We start from the raw sequence: 18,867 nt of genomic DNA, 5'->3' as shown, positions 1-18,867 counted from the left end.
CCTCTGGCTCTCCTCTGGTGTCCTTGAATACCTTTCTCTGTCTCCTTCCTCCTTTTTTGTCCCTCTGCCTGCCTTTATACCTTAGTCCACTCCAGAACTTGCCCCTTGCCCCTTCTCCTTTTACACTTCATGGTCCCTTTGAAGAAGCTCTTCTATTTCCACAGCTTCAACCACCACTTACATGGCAATAACTACTGTCTGGCATCAACCTCTCCTCTGACCTCCGACTGACATTTTCCAATGACTCCTAACTACATGCACCAATACACACTTCAAAAGCAATATGTTCAAAGCCAAGGTCATTTTCATCCCCTTCCAAAATCTACCCCTGCCTGACCCTGTTCTCTGCATGATTCCCTATCTTAATTAACAATATCACTGCATACTACAGTGCTCACACTAAAGATATGGAAAATTTTCTGAATCCTACTTCTCCCTTTACCCCGTATACTACTGATACTACTATTCAAACATCTGTGGAGTCCATACTCTCTCTCCATCCCAATCTGAGTATGTCAACATCAGTTTTCTAGAGAGGCAACTGAAGATTTCCAAGAGGGATAACATCCAATCTGCACTATAAAGAATGTGTAGCCACCTGGTAGAGAAGGAAGAGGGAAAATGGCATTCCAGACATTGGGAGCAGTATAAGTTGGCCCAGTGGTGTGATGAAGCAATGTCCTTGAAATTTGATGTGGAAGTAGAGAAGGGCTTCGGCGTAGGAGAAACAAAGGCTGGGACTACAGAGGGGACAGGAGCCAGGTGAGGAAGTGTCTTGTTCACTAGGCTAAGTAGTTTGGATTGCTGCCTCCTTGTTACTGCCACACTAGTTCTGGGTGGGGGGGGGGGATAATGTCTTCTATAAGAAAAATCATACCATCCAGCTTGTACTGTGACAAGTGTGAAATCCAAATTCACTTTACGTACATGGTTCAGAAATATCAAACTGAGAAATTAACATCAAACTCTTCATGGAACAGTGAAACTTCTGGGTCCTCTAGGAAAAAATGGAGGTGATCGTCACAATAAAATACATAGGACTTCCACAGAAAAATAACTGCCACTGGAAATAAGTTCATAATCAAAACTTTAAAATCCCAAGACATATACCATCCTAAGCAGAATCAGCAGTTGCAATAAACAGTAGAACTGGCACTCCAAGAACTGTAAGTGCCTACGATACCTAAATAACTATAATTTGGTATGCTTAAAATCATTAAGGAGAACAAAAGAAAAAATAAATCACAAACTTTAGAATAGAACATTAGGTTTTTTTTTAAAAAATGGATTTCTAATAGAATCTAATAAGATTGCAAAAATGCAAAACACAGGCAATGAAATGAAAGATGCAGAGGGCAAATTAAACAACAAATTAATTAACTAGAAGGCATTGCTAAGTAACCATGCAGGATGTGCACAGGCATATAAAGAGATGAACAATATAAACAAGAGGGTCAAAAAATGTAGTGAATTGAATGAAACCATCTAATTTATATCTAGTAACTCTAATTTACAGGAGAACATAAAGACAGGGGAAAGGCAACAAAGGATTTCCTAGGATTGAAGAAGTTTAAGTTCCCAGATTGAAAAATTAAAGTGACTTCGAATCTTTATCAATAAAAACAATTACAGGAAATTATCCTTTTCAAGCATACATTGATCTAATTTTAAAAATTGTCCTGTGCAAGTTCACAAAATGGGATCTCAGCAAATTCCATAGACTAAGACCAAGTTCTTTGCATTTTTTTGACAATTATATTTAACAAGACAGCAATAAAAAAGAGAGTTAGGCTGGGCATGGTGGCTCATGCCTGTAATCCCAGCACTCTGGGAGGCCGAGGTGGGCGGATCACTTGAGGTCAGGAGTTCAAGACCAACCTGGCCAACATAGTGAAAACCCATCTCACTAAAATACAAAAATTAGCCAAGCATGGTGGTAGGCAACTGTAATCCCAGCTACTCAGGAGGCTGAGGCAGGAGAATCTCTTGAACCTGGGTGGCAGAGGTTGCAGTGAGCTGAGATCACACCACTGCACTCCAGCCTGGGCGACAGAACAAGACTCCACCTCAAAAAAGAAACAGAGAGAGAGAGAGTGAAAGGAATTTGGACTTATATCAAAAGTGTTTTCTTTGGGGGTGGGGAACCTTAGAAGTTTGGAGCAGGAGAGTGTCCACATTTCATGTTTTCAAAAGTTCTCGCTAGATATAGGTGGAGGATGGCTCTGCAACTAGAGACCTCATTGGAAGTAGGGAGGAATCGAGGTGAGAATAAATAATCAGGACTAAGACAAGCACAGGAGGAATGGGGAAAGGGGGTGCGTATTTGAAACGTTGTAAGGAGCCAGAAAGTGGTGACTTATTAACTGGATATGGGGTAAGTGAGGGAAAGGGATTAGAACTCAGGATTCTGATTTGGGTAAATGGATTTGTGGGTCTTTCATAAAGGTGGCAACCATGGGAACCATTGGGAATCCTGTCTCACCACAGCTCAGATACTACATGGTACTACTTCTCCTGCAGCATGTAAGCGAAAGCCCTGAGCACGAATGAGATCACCAAGGAAAGCGTATGGGTGAGAGGGGCAGAGGATACTGGAGCACCTTGGGAAACATCAACATTTAAGGTCCCAAAATTTAATGTTTCTTTCTTCTCGAAAGAAATTATGAAGAAATAACCAGATTAATGAGTAAGACCAAAGCCATAATAGGTGAGAGAACAAGTGTAAGCAAGGGAGAAGGGGAAAACAAGGCCTATTGTCAAGAGAAGTCACATAAATCAAGAAGAGAGTGTGTCCATTGGATTTTCAACTATGAGAGTCTGGCCAAACTTGGCAGGGAGACTTTCAGCAAAATATCCTAAGTGGACATGGAGGTTGTTTGGATTGAAGGATAAGTGTGAGGTGAGGAAATATAAATGGAAATTGAGGCTATTCTTTTATGAGACATGGCTGTGCAGGAAGGAGAGAGACAAGATGGTAGCCTGAGGGTTACCTAGCTCTAAAGAACAAGGAGTCTTTTACATAGGTAGAACTGAATATAGTAATTTGTTGAAAGGAGGGAGGGAAGGAGAGAGGAAAGAAAGAAGAAAGAAAGAAAAGAAAGAAAGAATAGAGAAAGAAAGAAAAGAAAGAAAGAAAGAGAAGGAAGGAAGGAAAAAGAAAGAAAGGAAGGAAGGAGAAAGAAAAGAAAGAAACAAAGAAAAAAAGAAAAGAAAAGGAAGGGAAGGAAGGAAGAAGAGAGGAAAGAAAGAAAGAAAGAAAGAAAGAAAGAAAGAAAGAAAGAAAGAAAGAAAGAAAGAAAGAAAAGAAAGAAAAGAAAGAAAGAGAAGGAAATAAAAAAGAAGGGAAGGAGGGAAGGAAGGAAGGAAATAAGTGATTATCATTTCATTGAGATTTAACTCCTGGTAGACTTATGTCTCTGCAGACAAATTTGTATCTTTTAAGACAATAGAAAAATTATGTAACTCATCTCTAATCTTAGTCTTTTCTTGCTTTAAAAAATACATGAAAGTTGGCCAGATGCAGTGGCTCACATCTGTAATCCCAGCACTTTGGGAGGCTGAGGCAGGTGGATCACAAGGTCAGGAGATTGAGACCATCCTGGCTAACATGGTGAAACCCTGTCTCTACTAAAAAAAAATACAAAAATTTAGCCAGGTGTAGTGGTGGGAGCCTGTAATCTCAGCTACTCAGGAGACTGAGGCAGGAGAATGGTGTGAACCTGGGAGGTGGTGCTTGCAGTGAGCCGAGATTGCACCACTGCACTCCAGCATGGGAAACAGAGCTAGACTCTGTCTCAAAAAAAAAAAAAAAAAAAAAAAAAAAAAAGAAAGAAAGAAAGGCATCCTATTCCAAGGTTGTCAAATATTGCAACATGGGTGGCTGAAAACCTCGCTACTTAGTTTCCTTCCAATTTCTAACTCTTGTTTTATTCTTCATTGTGTTTCCAACAAGCATCTTTAGAGCTCTTATGAAGCGGACAGCAGAGTTCAACCCAGGGAAAGGATAGCACTCCAACCAAAAAACAACATCTCAGCAAATTAACAAAAGAATTTATCTAACATCCACCCCTCCTAGAGAAAACTGTGTTGAAGGGATTCAAATATAAAGTGGCCTGCCTGACACTGTCAGTTACAGATTCTTTTGATGGGTAAATGTACAGGGCTTGATTCTTTGCCTAAAGCTTTCTATCAGGTATGATTAGCTAAATTCAACAGACGGTCACTCATTAAAGTTCAGGGAATTGTCTTCATTTTGGTTTTGCTTGTTTGTGTGTTACAAGGACAGAAGCAGAACAAAGAGTTCACCCCATTTGATAGTGACTGACTGATATTTATTCATGAATACAATAGGGGCTCGTGGAAGAGATTTTAATGGGAGAAGCAGAAAAATACAGTATTAAAAACCCCATTTAGAGTCATGATTTATTTCCCTGATTAGGATTTTCTGCCCTTTCCTGGAGAAAAAAAAAAATTATAAATATAGTTGAAAGCGTTTATCACCTGAGATGTACCATTTGGAAAAGAAAACAGGAGAATGTATTTTTACACCATAAATTTCCACCATGTTCACCCCTTGCATAAATAACCAGCCCTAGACTTTGCAAGAAATATTAAAGTTCATTTAAATTGCAAATCTGACCTTATTAAAATGGCTTTCTCAAAGAGCCATAAACAAATAGAGTGCGTTGGTTATACTGCCAAACAAAAGAATACATTCTCAACCAGTTCTGTAATTAAAGTGGTAAAACAGAATTTTCACAGTTCTGAATGACTCAGAGAGATGGACGAAGAAAACATGTTATGACAATAACGTAAGGTGGGGAGAATGTATCCATCTGGATGGTCCCTTCAATAAATGTCGTAGTACAATTACTCTTTGAAAGTCAATAAAAATTCTTATGAACAGCTTGGAAATGTTATTATATTGTTGCTAATTTAATGTGTTTTGAATACTTTTCCTTCAGCTACCACCTTCCCTCTTATTGTTGGAAGCACAGCCATTAAGATTTACTATGTTTGGGGTGAGCATAAAAATGAAATAATTAAGAATAAGCTTATATCTGCGAATGGCTCGAAAGAGCTAATAAATTTCAAAATTAAAAGCCAAACAAATAGGCTGGGCTGGTTACTGAGTTTATGGGAAGTCCATACCTGAAGGTATATTTAAATCAGTGGATTGTCACCAAGCCAATGGTTTCCTTTTACTTAGAAAAATAATCCAAAGTGCAGAAGGCCACACAAATCAGATGGGGTTTAGATGGATCTTAACTTGGATTTAGCAGAGTTTAGTACCTGTGGATTTATGGCTAAATAAGTGCTTCCACAAAGATCCAGGGAAGAGTGATGAGTTTCAAAAAAAGACAAAGTGAAGAAGGAGATGGACCACAAACACTTCAAGCTCTCCACTGACTTGATATGAGGTCACCAAAAACACAATGACTGCTTTACACTTCATTATGTTCTATTTAGATGTGATTTTCAGTTTATTCATGGATTTATTCAACAAATGTTTATAGAACACGTACTGTGTAATATACACAGAGCTAGGTACTGAGGATGTAATAGGAATAAAACAGACACTATTCCTTCCCTCACAAAATTGAAGACTAATTTAATACATTCTGTTTCAGAAAGCAGGATAAGTTCCAACTCATTTTTGAAATATTGCTATTACTATTCAACATAGTATTGGAAGTTCTGGCCAGGACAATCAGACAAGAGAAAGAAATAAAGGGTATTCAATTAGGAAAACAGGTTTTCTTCTAGGGTTTTTATGGTTTTAGGTCATACATTTAAGTCTTTAATCCATCTTGAGTTAAATTGTTTATAGATGACATGAGTGTATATTTTATAAAACCCCATCATCTCAGCCCAAGATCTCCTTAAGCTGATAAGCAACTTCAGCAAAGTCTCAGGATACAAAATCAATGTGCAAAAATCACAAGCATTCCTATACATCAATAACAGACAAACAGAGAGCCAAATCATGAGTGAACTCCCATTCACAATTGCTGCAAAGAGAATAAAATACCTAGGAATCCAACTTACAAGGGATGTGAAGGACCTCTTCAAGAAGAACTACAAACCACTGCTCAATGAAATAAAAGAGGACACAAACAAATGGAAGAACATTCCATGCTCATGGATAGGAACAACCAATATCATGAAAGTGGCCATACTGCCCAAAGTAATTTATAGATTCAATGTTATCCCCATCAAGCTGCCACTGACTTTCTTCACAGAATTAGAAAAAACTACTTTAAATTTCACATGGAACCAAAAAAGAACCTGCATTGCCAAGGCAATCCTAAGCAAAAAGAACAAAGCTGGAGGCATCATGCTACCTGACTTCAAACTATACTACAAGGCTACAGTAACCAAAACAGCATGGTACTGGTACAAAAACAAGATATATAGACTAATAGAACAGAACAGAGGCCTCAGAAATAACACCACACATCTACAACCATCTGATCTTTGACAAACCTGACAAAAACAAGCAATGGGGAAAAAAGATTCCCTATTTAATAAATGGTGCTGGGAAAACTGGCCAACAATATGCAGAAAGCTGAAACTGGATCCCTTCCTTACACTTTATACAAAATTTAACTCAAGGTGGATTAAAGACTTAAATGTAAGACCTAAAACTATAAAAACCCTAGAAGAAAACCTAGGCAATACCATTCAGGACATAGGCACGGGCAAGGACTTCATGACTAAAACACCAAAAGCAATGACAACAAAAGCCAAAATTGACAAATGGGATCTAATTAAACTAAAGAGCTTCTGCACAGCAAAAGAAACTATCAGCAGAGTGAACAAGCAACCTATAGAATGGGAGAAAAATTTTGCAATCTATCCATCTGACAAAGGGCTAATATCCAAAATCTACAAAGAACTTAAATTTAAAAGGAAAAAACAACCCCATCAACAAGTGGGTGAAGGATATGCACAGACACTTCTCAAAAGAAGACATTTATGCAGCCAACAAACATATTTTAAAAAGCTCATCATCACTGGTCATTAAAGTAATGCAAATCGAAACCACAATGAGATACCATCTCACGCCAGTTAGAATGGAGATCATTAAAAAGTCAGGAAACAATATATGCTGGAGAGGATGTGGAGAAATAACACTTTTACACTGTTGGTGGAAGTGTAAATTAGTTCAACTATTGTGGGAGACAGTGTGGCAACTCCTCAAGGATCTGGAACTAGAAATACAATTTGACCCAGAAATCCCATTACTGTGTATATGCCCAAATGATTATAAATCATTCTACTATAAAGACATATGGACAAGTATGTTTATTGCAGCACTGTTTACAATAGCAAAGTCTTAGAACCAACCCAAACACCCATCAATGTTAGACTGGATAAAGAAAATGTGGCACATATACACCTTAGAATACTATGCAGCCATAAAAAAGGATGAGTTTATGTCCTTTGCAGGGACATGGATGAAACTGGAAACCTTCATTCTCAGCAAAGTAACACAAGAAGAGAAAACCAAACACCACATATTCTCACTCATAAGTGGGAGTTGAACAATGAGAACACATGGACACAGGGACAGGAACTTCACACACTGGGGCCTGTCAGCAGGTCAGGGGCTGGGGGAAGGATAGCATTAGGATAAATACCTAATGTAAATGACGAGTTGACAGGTGCAGCAAACGCAACATGGCACATGTATACCTATGTAACAAACCTGCATGTCGTGCACATGTACCCCAGAACTTAAAGTATAATTTTAAGATGTTTAAAATAAGCTTTGATGCTTAAATAAGTTTGTTGTGCCTTTAAAAGTTGATGAGGTAGGTCTGTTTGTGTGTATGCACGTGCATATGCATCTATATCTTGAAGGCATTTTATTTTTCATATGTATTCTCTGAGATATGAATGATTCCAAGTCCCTTTTGCAGGGAGCAGTTTGTACCTCAGACAAGCTGTAATTCAACCCACAGACATACATCTCTTGAAAAACCACTGCATTTGCCCACCAGCTCTTGGTAAATAGACCTGCTCCCTGAAGGATGCCATTTGCCAACTTCCTATGTTGTCCCAGAATAAAGAGTATATGAGGCCTGTGTTAGTCCATTTTGAATTGCTATAAAGGAGTACCTGAGACTGGCTAATTTATAAAGAAAAGAGGCTTATTGGCTCACAGTTTTGCAGGCTATATGAGCATAACACCAGCATCTGCCTGGCTTCTGGTGAGGTCTCAGAAAGCTTTTACTCATGTTGGAAGGCTAAGGGGGAGCAGGCATGTCACATGGCTGACAAAAGAGGGAGCAAGAGAAATGCTAGGTTCTTTTAAACACCCAGCTCTCATGTGAACTAATAGAGCAAGAGCTTCCTCATTACTGTGGGGGTGGCACCAAGCCCTTCATGAGGGAGGTACCCTTTGGACCCAACCACCTCCCACTAGGCCCCACCTCCAACACTGAGGATCACATTTCAACATGAAATTTGGAGGAGACAATCATCCGAACCATAGCAAGGCCAAAATTCCAACATCAAGTTCAAACTTTACAATATACTGTCCTAAGTAGACTTAGATATGTTCCCTAACCTCTCTGTGTCTCAAGTGCCTTATCTGAAGTGAGAAAAATAACTCCTACCCCCTGTGGTTTTTAGAAGACTAAATGAGATAATGCAGGGCAAAGCTTGTATAAACAGCAATCTGTAGATGCTGTTGCTGCACCTACCACTTTCACAAACTATCACAGTTACCATGACTACTACCACTACCTCCAATACTAGAACTGTCATAACAGAATCCATAAGTAACCTTATGAAATGTTCAACCAAATTAGCCCTGAGAACTTTAAGCTTGAGTTCATTTGCAGGAGCAGCCAACTCTCTGACAGTCAGTGCCACCAAAAATTATACAGGTCAACTGGAAATTCATGAGAGATCTGTAATCCAATGTACCCTATCAGAGCAGGAGGACAATGACTCTTCAAATCACCCAGCTGTAGGTACATGGCTTCTGAGAGTAGCCTCAGATTAGGCCACGGTTGCAACCAGGTCACATAGCAGAATGAACCTTAAGTGCATCTGTCTTACGCCAGCATATCTAAAGATAAATCGATGCTTTGAAATTCCTCAGTTTTGGGAATATCTGCCTCCATTCATGTGGAGTTGAGCTTTTATTGCCTTATCCCATTCGGTTCAATAATCAAACATTAATTGAGCACCTTCTTTGAACCATGATAGGGAATTAAGTTTTATTATAGGTGCCACAGGGACCCACTGGAGAGTAACGTGTTCACATATGTACCCAGCACATCATCCACTCAATTATCCTTAGTTCCCACAAAATTAAAGATTTGAATACAACAAGGCTACTAAAATAGAAATAGAAAATAGAAAAGGAAGCAAACCCTAAGGCCGATAAAGTTACTGAATTTGAGCATTTCATTTTGTTCCATATACAAGCAATTCAGAGCAAGGAATGCATTGTAGTTCTTGTCATTTTTTCTCTCTGTAACACCAGGAGAAAGAGAAAGTTTCACATGACTAATGACTAAAATGCCCCCAGATTCCTCATTCAGAAAGGACCATTTTCTATGTTTGAAATGTAATGAAAAAAATATCCATCAATGCTAAGCGCTTGAGTGTGGCTGTTTCCAAATAATAAATCACAAACCTTAATCAATCAGTTGATCCCAAAGCCTGACCTGGGAGATAGCTGCACTCCTCCCTTTTTCCAGTCTCTCCCCCAACTTCTGCACAGTCCTAGGCCTCTCAGACCATTGTCACTGTAGAGATGTATGGGTGGGGATGAGCTCCCAATTCAATATCCTCATCTATTTCTATATCCACACACATCTATGGCCCACAGTTTATTACTACAGATTATTACTACATCAAATTACTATCAAATTGTAGCCACCACCCCACCTTAAAATGCCTTTTAATGTCACCCACAACTCTCTCCTCTTAACCCAACCAAATAATGTCAAGACTTAAGGAAACTGAAAGGAATGCAGCATTAGAGAAAGTTAAGGAAACTATTTGAACATAATTCCGAGCAACCTGGGGAATAGCATTCAAGTTAGGGGAAACTGTCTCTGCTGTAGCTTGCCCAAGAGCTGTGGGAAGAATAAGTTGATGGGAGGAGGTGTCTGAAAAGAAGTCAAGCCCTCCTTGGGCATCAGTTACCCTGGTAAACAGTCTATCCTATTGTCTTCACTCAGTTTATGCACGCTCCCTTCCACCTTCTAATTCCAACTCAGGAAATAAAATCAAGAGACTGGAACTAAGCAAAAACGAGAAGCAAACTTGATATAAGCTTTGATTTTCCATGTAACACAGCTTGAAAATAGCAAGCTATATGACTCCTTGAGAGGATAATAAACAATGCAATGCATTTCTCTGAAGGCTTCAAAAAAGGCTTCCTGAGCATAACACTCGGCTCTATGTTCTAAAAATTGTGAAGGAAACACCCTTCCCATCCAAGCCATTTTACTCGAACTTACGTAACTTCCTGGAAATGCCCACTAAGCAATACCTAAAGGAAAAGGCTGTGGTCTAGTCTGAAAGTTAGTCGGGTAAGCAAGTATCTGTCACCTGCAGTATGCATTGTCAGGTGCCAGGCAAGGTTGAATTTACAGAAGAACCTGAAACATTTTTCTTCCTAAAGAAGTTAGGTAAGGGTGGAGAAGCAGCATCTACACACATAAATACAGAGATTGAAAGAGATGGACAAACAATCCAATGCTGGAACATCACACAAGGCCTATGTGCCATAAAAACAAAGATGGTCAGGAAAGAAGGAGGGGAACAGGGAAAGCATCATGCATGGGCCAGGCAAAGTCTGGGCAGGCTCAGAAGAATGGGTAGTGTTCTGCTGGTGGGATTCCAGGCACTATTTGAGGGCTCCTGAGCACTGTGCTATAGATTCGTGATCTATCTATCTACTGTCACACAGAGTTAGTCTTAGATTTCCGGATCCGAGACACCTGCTCTTTGTCTGCCCAAGAACCTGTCCAGATTTTTCTCTGGACCACAAAATTCCTACCAATTCAAAAATCTCAGGGTGAGTAGAAATGGGCACAGTCCAGCAAATAGGGAATGTGTAAACTGGGAAAAATTACAGGAGGCAGTGAGGGCAGGAGAGTTGGTCATTGGGCAGGATGTTTCTAAAACCTCAAAAATGTGTCTTTTTCAACTCCATATGCCACTCGGAAGAATTTATGTTGGGGAAAATATAAGGCTGTGCATGACGATATAGCTTTATTTTTGAATATAAAATTAAAAGTTGGAAGCGACCAAAACACCCAAGAACTGGAAACCAGTTAAAGAAAATTCTGCTACATTGATATAATAAGGTACTATTTAGCTATTAAAACTGAAACAGGCAAATGTTCATTGGCATGAAAAGATGTTCATGACAGCCAGGTGCAGTGGCTCATGCCTGTAATCCCAGCAATTTGGGAGGCCGAGGCCAAGGCAGGCAGATCACTTGAGGTCAGGAGTTCGAGACCAACCTGGCCAACATGGTGAAACCCCATCTCTAAAAAAATACAAAAAGTAGCCGGGTGTGGTGACTCATGCCTGTAATCCCAGCTACTTGGGAGACTGAGGCAGGAGAATCACTTGAATCTGGGAGGCGGAGGTTGCAGTGAGCTGAGATCATTCCATTGAGCTCCAGGCTGGGCAACTGAGTGAGACTCTGTCTCAAAAAAAAAAAAAAAAAAAAAAAAAACGAAAAGAAAAGATGTTCGTGACATATTAAGCATATTACAAAATTTCATGTATGATGTGATTTTAATTTTGTAATAAAAAAGTGTTGAAAACACAAACACACACCCCTCACACACCTCACTACTATATGTCCTTGTGTGTCTATCTCTAATTGTAGATATAATAAATCACCAGAGTAGTTATGTCTGGATGGTGGGATTAGGGGTGCATTTTATTTTCTAATTTTCTGCATTTTTAAATTTGCATATGACTCACATATATTGCTTTGGATATTTTAAAAATGTCAAAAATCAAACTCTACAGGGAAAATAGTAGATGAAACAACTGTAAGAGCCACAGCAATGGACTCACCATATGATCCTGGGGGGCCACAGGTTGATGTATGACTGTCATTCAAGCACAACCCCAAGCAAAAAGTGCAGCAGAAAAAAAATACGTTTTGATTATTATACAGTTGGCTTGGCCATTTTATCCAAGGCTTACTGAAGATGGCCTGGAAAATAAAGTTTGCAGCCATGTGAGTTCAGCAGTCTTGACTGTCCTCAAGTTATTGCTGATGAATCAGATAGAGATGAGAACAGGAGACACACAGCAGATCCAGTCATGCATGAAGGCAGCAAGGGGAGGCTTGTATTTGTCTGACTTTAAGAGAGCTTGAATTCCTCCACTTATTCTGTGTGAACAACTAGGGCCTGAGCAGATAATGGCAAGGCCCTTTGCAACCTGGTTGGAGGCTTCTCAGCGGGATGAAGAAGCACCCTCAGAAAAGTGGCACTGTTGGTACACAACTTAATAACAGCTTTCAGGTGGATGACAGGAAGCACTTTGAAACCACATTACCCGCTGCATAGGGAAAGAAATAAACAGTTTATTAACTGGTGGAGAAAATGATTATAGGGTAAATAAAAACGACTCAGGGAAGTGGAGATGAGGATGTATTAAGGAAGAAAGAAAGATGTTTCAGCCCAAGAGAGTACACAGAAGGAGGTGGAGAAAGGGCAGGCAGCTGACAAGGAAGGAGAACGGGATACGCTGGCTCTGAATACAATGTGAAAACTCACTAGTGGTTTTCTTAATACAATGGCAGGCAAGGCAGGAAATAAAATAGAGCCCACTCATGCACACATTGTCAGGAAATGCAGAAATTAAGAGTCCTGGCATGGCCCAGCACAGGAATAGATGAATGCCTTTACAAGAAAGAATCTACGGAGGGTTAGAAAAACATATGAGGCTGACCACGTTGAGAAGCTAAAAGGCTATTTGCCTGCTATGGAACTGGGAAATGTAACCCACAACCAGTTGGAGAAATAGCCCCCCTGGAGCCCAGCTACCTGTCAATGGCTTGGAGCACTGAGGGCTTGCTTTTCTTTTGCGTGTGCATCCATGTAATTCTACTAATCTGGAAGAAATTCTCTAGAGATAAACCGTGTCCCTGAAAGTCACCTCAAAGACATTGCTTCCCCTCTGCCAAGGGCTCATTATTGCTTTGGGCAGATGGGTGTACAAACTCCTACTCTACGTGACATATCCCCAAGCTAAGCACTACCTAAGTCTTTGTTGGTAAACATAATGATACTCATGCCCAAGCTACATTCCCTCCAGCGTTTCTCTCCTTCGTTTGGGGGACACCTTGCTTTCTGTACCTTTCTTGACTTTTGTACTTTTGCCAATGCCTAACTTATAATTCCCTGATCTCCTCAACACTCTTCTGCAACCACCAACCTTTGATAGGGAATTAGCCTGTGAATTAGTGAGAAGACAAGTAGTTTAAACAGGGAGTATCATCCCTATTTAAACCTGTCTTCTCAGTAATTCACAGAATACTTCCAAGTGGCATTTCCTCTCAGGACACTTCTGTGCCAGCCCCTCCCTGACTCTGGGGAGGGTTCGCCAGTGATCTTCATAGGCTCTGCATTACCAGACTGGCAGCTCCTTGAAGTCATGGATTGGGCCTTTGTCCACTTTCACATCTGTCCACCAAGCCTAGAGGCTTGTGCTTAGATGATGCTCAATAAATGTTTGCCAAATGAATGAGAAATTGAGCATCGACATGGTTTCCTCTCAGGCCACGTCTTCCCTCTCAGGGAGAGGGAGAATGGCTGAGCTATTGTTTTGCACTGCTAGCCTCTAACTCTTCCAGAGTCACTAGGTAGACTTCATCTCCACCTCCTTGCTATTAATTATCTGCTTCAGTTGGACTGAGAACTTACCAGAGGCAAGGCCTGGCCTTGGCATAGTGGGTCTGAAATGCCCTGCACTTTAGAAGTTTATAATATAATGCTAAATGGATGACTCACAGTACTCATGCAGAGCTTAAACATTAGCTCTTACTAGTTTTTACTTTTTTATTTTTTTAGCAACTGTTACTGACACCCTGTGTGTCAAGCTTGACTCCCCATTGGGCCTTGCTAGCCATCATGATCATTGTGGTCTCCTGGTTTCAAATGGTTAAGTCCTGCTCCTAAGCTCTAACACTTCAGTGTTCCTTCATAAATGGAGTGTGTACAAAAATTATTTTCCCCAAATGTGCAATGTTATCATTTCCTTTTCCAGATGAGAAAGCTAAGACCCGTAGATGTGATAGAACTCACAAGAAGGTACATGGTTAGTCAATACTGAACAAGTATCAGAACCTGTGTGTTTTCAAAATAACAGAATGCTGCTCTAACTAAAAGTCCTCTTCCAGTTCTTCCCTTGTGAATCTTTTAAACACTGAAAAGAAAACCTCCAAAAACCAGTGCAATAGCTGCCACAAGACAGAGTAGTTGGTGGTAAGAGCCAAGCTAGTGGCGCAAGTAATAACAGCTCTGTGTTCTGACACTGGAGAAATAATTTGGGGCAAGGGATGCAACTGATCTCTTTATAAACTAGTTTATGAACTCCACACTTGGTGTTACATTGTCAGGAGGAGAGAGAAGGACTTCAAATTGCTTCAGAAGGAAACAGATCAATGCTGAGTCCCTGGGAATGGTATTTGATTTGCTGCATCTTCACAAAAAGAAATGCCCACGTGAAGAGTTGTTATCCCTGGGTATTGAAAGGCCTTCTTAGGCAGAACTCACACGGCTGACGAGCAAGCTTGAATGCCTGAGCAAGCTGCCATCAAGCAACTATTTGAGAGGATATAAAGCAAATGTGGCATTTTATCACCTCCTGGCATGACCACAACCCTCTGAGCCAATGAACACATTTCACTCTGCTGCTTTATATTAATAGAAGGAACAAATGATTTGATCTATTGCTATTAAAGCAAGACTCCAACGAAACAGCATGTTCAGTCATGGGCATAAACAAGGCTCTGCATATACCTCCTGTTGTGTTAGTGTGGGCTCTTCAAGAAGTAGATGCCAAAATGGGACTGGACATGAAAGAGATTTATTGGAAAAAAATGTCCATGAGGGAAAATGGAAAGGAAGCAGGTGAAGGCTGAGAAAACTGTCATAACACAATGCAGGTCTGACACATCTGAAGGAAGAAAATTTACGTGAAATGTCCTCAACTGCCGTGCAGTCTATGGAAGTTTCCATCAGGCTATTAGGAAATCCTTGAGCCAAAGTTGCCCACCAGAAGAGTTCTACATCTTGCAGAAATAGGACTGTATCTGTGTCCCCGCTGTGCTTGACTGTTGGCTGAGAAGAACCCAGAGAAAGCATGGAGAAATGACAACTAAGGCAGTCTATGGTGCCTATGGGCCACAGTGAGCCAGAGTTTATCTAGGACATGATTTATTAACTGGCTCCCTTAGGCCCTCTCCCTAACAAGGGGCCAGGGTCTCTGGGTAGCATTGTCAACTCGGATCATATGTCTAACTTTCCTCAAAATGTCTAGATCTACCACTTTCCCTACTCTACAATCATTCAAGCAAATGGCCCCAGAATCCTTTCAGAAAGATCAAGATAAATCATCATGGTGAATATTTACCATGGTCAAATGGTTCTAGATCTGAAAATTGACTCAGATCTGGAAACTTCGAAAAAGACTGGGACTTTTTCTCAGGTGAACACATTTAGCCACCTTCTTCTGCATTTCTGCCATGTTGTTCTTGTTGATGGTGATGGTCTTAGGTATAGCATCCTTGCTGGTTGCTCATGTATTTTGCCCTAGAAATGCCAAGTTATTTACCAGCTCCCCCTGTGGCTGCCCCTCAGACCTTGCCATGGTCACTGTGGCTTGCTGGCTTCCAGGGATTAAGCACTGTACACTGAACTTCAGGGTTCCATCAAGACCATGAAGACTAGTAAGCCCATCTCTGTGGCCATCTCTCTTGCCATCATTCTCAGCCTGCATAGGAACCACTACCCAACTTCTTAGTGATGTTGGCCTCATCTTGCCAGCATTTTGTTGATGACTTTGGTGAAAGGTGTGACCTTTTTATCCTCCCAAGGAACAAGTCATTTGGTATGTTGTCTGCCCTTACATAACTTAGACCTATACGCATTCCAGCAAACCCACCTCCTTCAGCCTCTTTATTCCTTCCCCAACCTACTACCAGGACAGCTCAGACATTTGACTTTGCTCAACACTGATAATTATTTTCTGTAGGATTCTATGAGCTATACTAGCTATACTAGCCATGAATTTGTTCCTGCGGTTCTAACCAGTCTTGCCTGTGCCCCAAGAAAGTCAATGAATTTCTACTCAGCTAGTCTTAATATTCTGACCCCTTGATTAAATATCTTCAAAGCTCAACCCCAGGAATATTTATCTGGCTGCTGATAGTAACTTCTAGCTAATTCTTGCCACTTTTTTGGGATATAATGTTTTTGCTCTCTCATTAGGTTCAGTATGTCCCAGGCCAGATTATGATTAGACTTAGCCTTAGTTACCAGTCTGACAGTCAAAGTGTGGAGGCAGCTTTTGGGAGGGGGAGGCTGGTTGCCTTGTGAAGGAAGGGCCTCAGCAGGCACTGTCAGCACAGAGAATGGATCACCTCTGCAAGTTCTGAGAGTTCAGGAGGGGTATCTGCAGAGCCAACATTCTCAAGAGCACCCATTGAGATGGTCTCATCCCACATTTCAGGGTCTCAGGTTTTCCCATCAAGGATCTGACCTTAGCAAGAAAAGACCTACCTTGATTGAGCATTCAAACACCTCTGGAGCACTGCATGTCTGAGTCTTTCAGAGCTTCAGTCTGACGCTCAGCTGTGTCCACTCCTCCTACACAGGAGATAAAGAACTCTTTTGTAAAGTATCAAGGAAGCATTCTAGCACTCACACTTAATGTTTAACTCCCTGTTAATGGCCTTCAATTTCTCATCCCTTTGCAGGGCATCAATGCAACTCAGCAGCTAACACTTCTGTCTTTGTAGGCATTATCCCCTAGGTCTTTCAACTACCTGAGCCATCACACGTGCAAGGGAATTCCTCTCCCACAGATGGTCTTCTCAGATCACTTTAGTGAAATTTTTAGCAACTGGGCCACCTTCTTGTGCCAGGGACTAGCCATGCCCTACAGTCCACTGAGAATGCCATCCCATTTGCTCGTCAGGCAGGGAGATAGTCCCAGAACCCCATCTTACTGCCTGTTTCTTGAGATCACTCCTGGTGCCACTTGTGTCAGTTCAGATTTGCCAACAAGCAGATATCAAGACAGGATTAAATGTCCAAGAGATTTATTGGGAAAAATGACTATGAGGAAAATAGGTGTGGTGGGGGCAGGCAGAAAAGGCAGGGAAGGTTATCAGACTGAAGGGCAGGTCTGATCTGCCCTGTGAAGGAGAGAGGGAAAGAAGGGGATTTAAGAGGGATGTCTCAGATCAGACTGCAGTGCAGCTCTGAAAAGCTTCAACCAGGCCAACACGGAGTCTCAAGCCAGAGTAGCCCATCATTATCACTGTCTGAGGTCAGTCATTGGCTGGAACAGTCCATGGAAAGTGAGGCTCTGTATGAAGTTGGTGGTGGATTCAGAGAGAAGGCTTTAGTCATTGAGTTTCTCTGCAGCAGCAACTCTGAATAGTACATCATGGATGGTCACCAAACCTATCTGCTACAGAGATTTAATAGAAAATACAGAAAAGTTCCAGGATCAAGCAGAAAACCAGGGGACAACCAGAACTAAAACCAGGCAAAGAAGATATTGGTTCTCATTAAAAGGACTGCTAAAAACATCTACCCTTTGCAGTAGGCAGAGTTCTAAGATGACTCATTCTTGTGTAATCTTCTCCCCCTGAGTGTAGGTGGAACCTGTGAATATGATATCACTCCTTGTGACTAAGTTGCATTATATGGCAAAAGGCATTCTTGCAGATGCAATTAAGGTTACCAGTAGACTCCAGGTTAATTGAAAGGGAGATATCTGAGTGGGCCTAACCTAATCATTATCTAGGTGGGCCAGAGAATTGTCTTAGTCTGTAGCGGAAGAGAGAGTAATTCAAGGTGTGAAGGAGATTCATCCACTGCAATGATGTGAGCAGTCTTGTGACAAGGTCCATGGCAAGGAACTGCGAGCAGCCTCCAGTAGCTGAGAACAGCCTCCAGCAGGCAGCCCAAAAAATTGGGACTTCAGTTCTATGCCACAAAAAACTGAATTCTATCAACAACCTGAGTGAGCTTAGATACAGATTCTTCCCCAGAGCTTCAGGGGAGATTGCAACCACTTTGAGTCACCTTGAGTGTGAGACCCTGGGCAGAGAAGCCAGTGAAGCCACACTGAACTTCGAATAAGAAACTACAGGATAATAAATTAGTATTGTTTTAGGGCAATATGTTTATGGTAGTTTGTTATAGAGGAATGGAAAATTAATACACTTCTTCTTCCTTCCTCCCCAAAACACATCAATTAGTTATGTAGGATGGATGAATAAATAGAGAGAGAGATTGTGCATGTGACAATGCTCTCAAAAGTTTGTGTCCTCAAATAAATAGCTCAACCTGTCTTAGAACCTAGTTTCTTCTCCTTCTTTCTGTTTTTCTTCTTCTTCCTCTTCTTCTTCCTTCTTCCTTCTTCTTTCTTCCTTCTTCCTTCTTTCTTCTTCTTCTTCCAAACACAGTCTTGCTCTGTTGCCCAGGCTCGAGTAAAATGGCACGATCTTGGCTCACCGCAATCTCTGCCTCTTGGGTTCAAGTGATTCTTATGCCTCAGCCTCCCAAGTAGCTGGAACAACAGGCATGCACCATCAAGCCTGGCTAATTTTTGTATTTTTAGTAGAGATGG

The 18,867-nt window shown here is 40.9% G+C and overlaps 1 long non-coding RNA gene across 1 annotated transcript in view; it reads right to left on the bottom strand.

Moving 5' to 3' along the window:
* Positions 1 to 18,867, bottom strand: part of LOC113225064 — a 60,394-nt gene that overhangs the window by 30,613 nt on the left and 10,914 nt on the right. The window contains exon 2 of the long non-coding RNA XR_003309675.1: positions 16,785 to 16,871. This is a non-coding gene — a long non-coding RNA (uncharacterized LOC113225064). The remainder of the gene's footprint in view (positions 1 to 16,784; positions 16,872 to 18,867) is intronic.

This window comes from Piliocolobus tephrosceles, chromosome 6, assembly GCF_002776525.5.
Source record: "Piliocolobus tephrosceles isolate RC106 chromosome 6, ASM277652v3, whole genome shotgun sequence".
NCBI classification, from domain to species: Eukaryota; Metazoa; Chordata; class Mammalia; order Primates; family Cercopithecidae; genus Piliocolobus; species Piliocolobus tephrosceles.
This window is presented reverse-complemented; position numbering and strand designations above follow the sequence as displayed.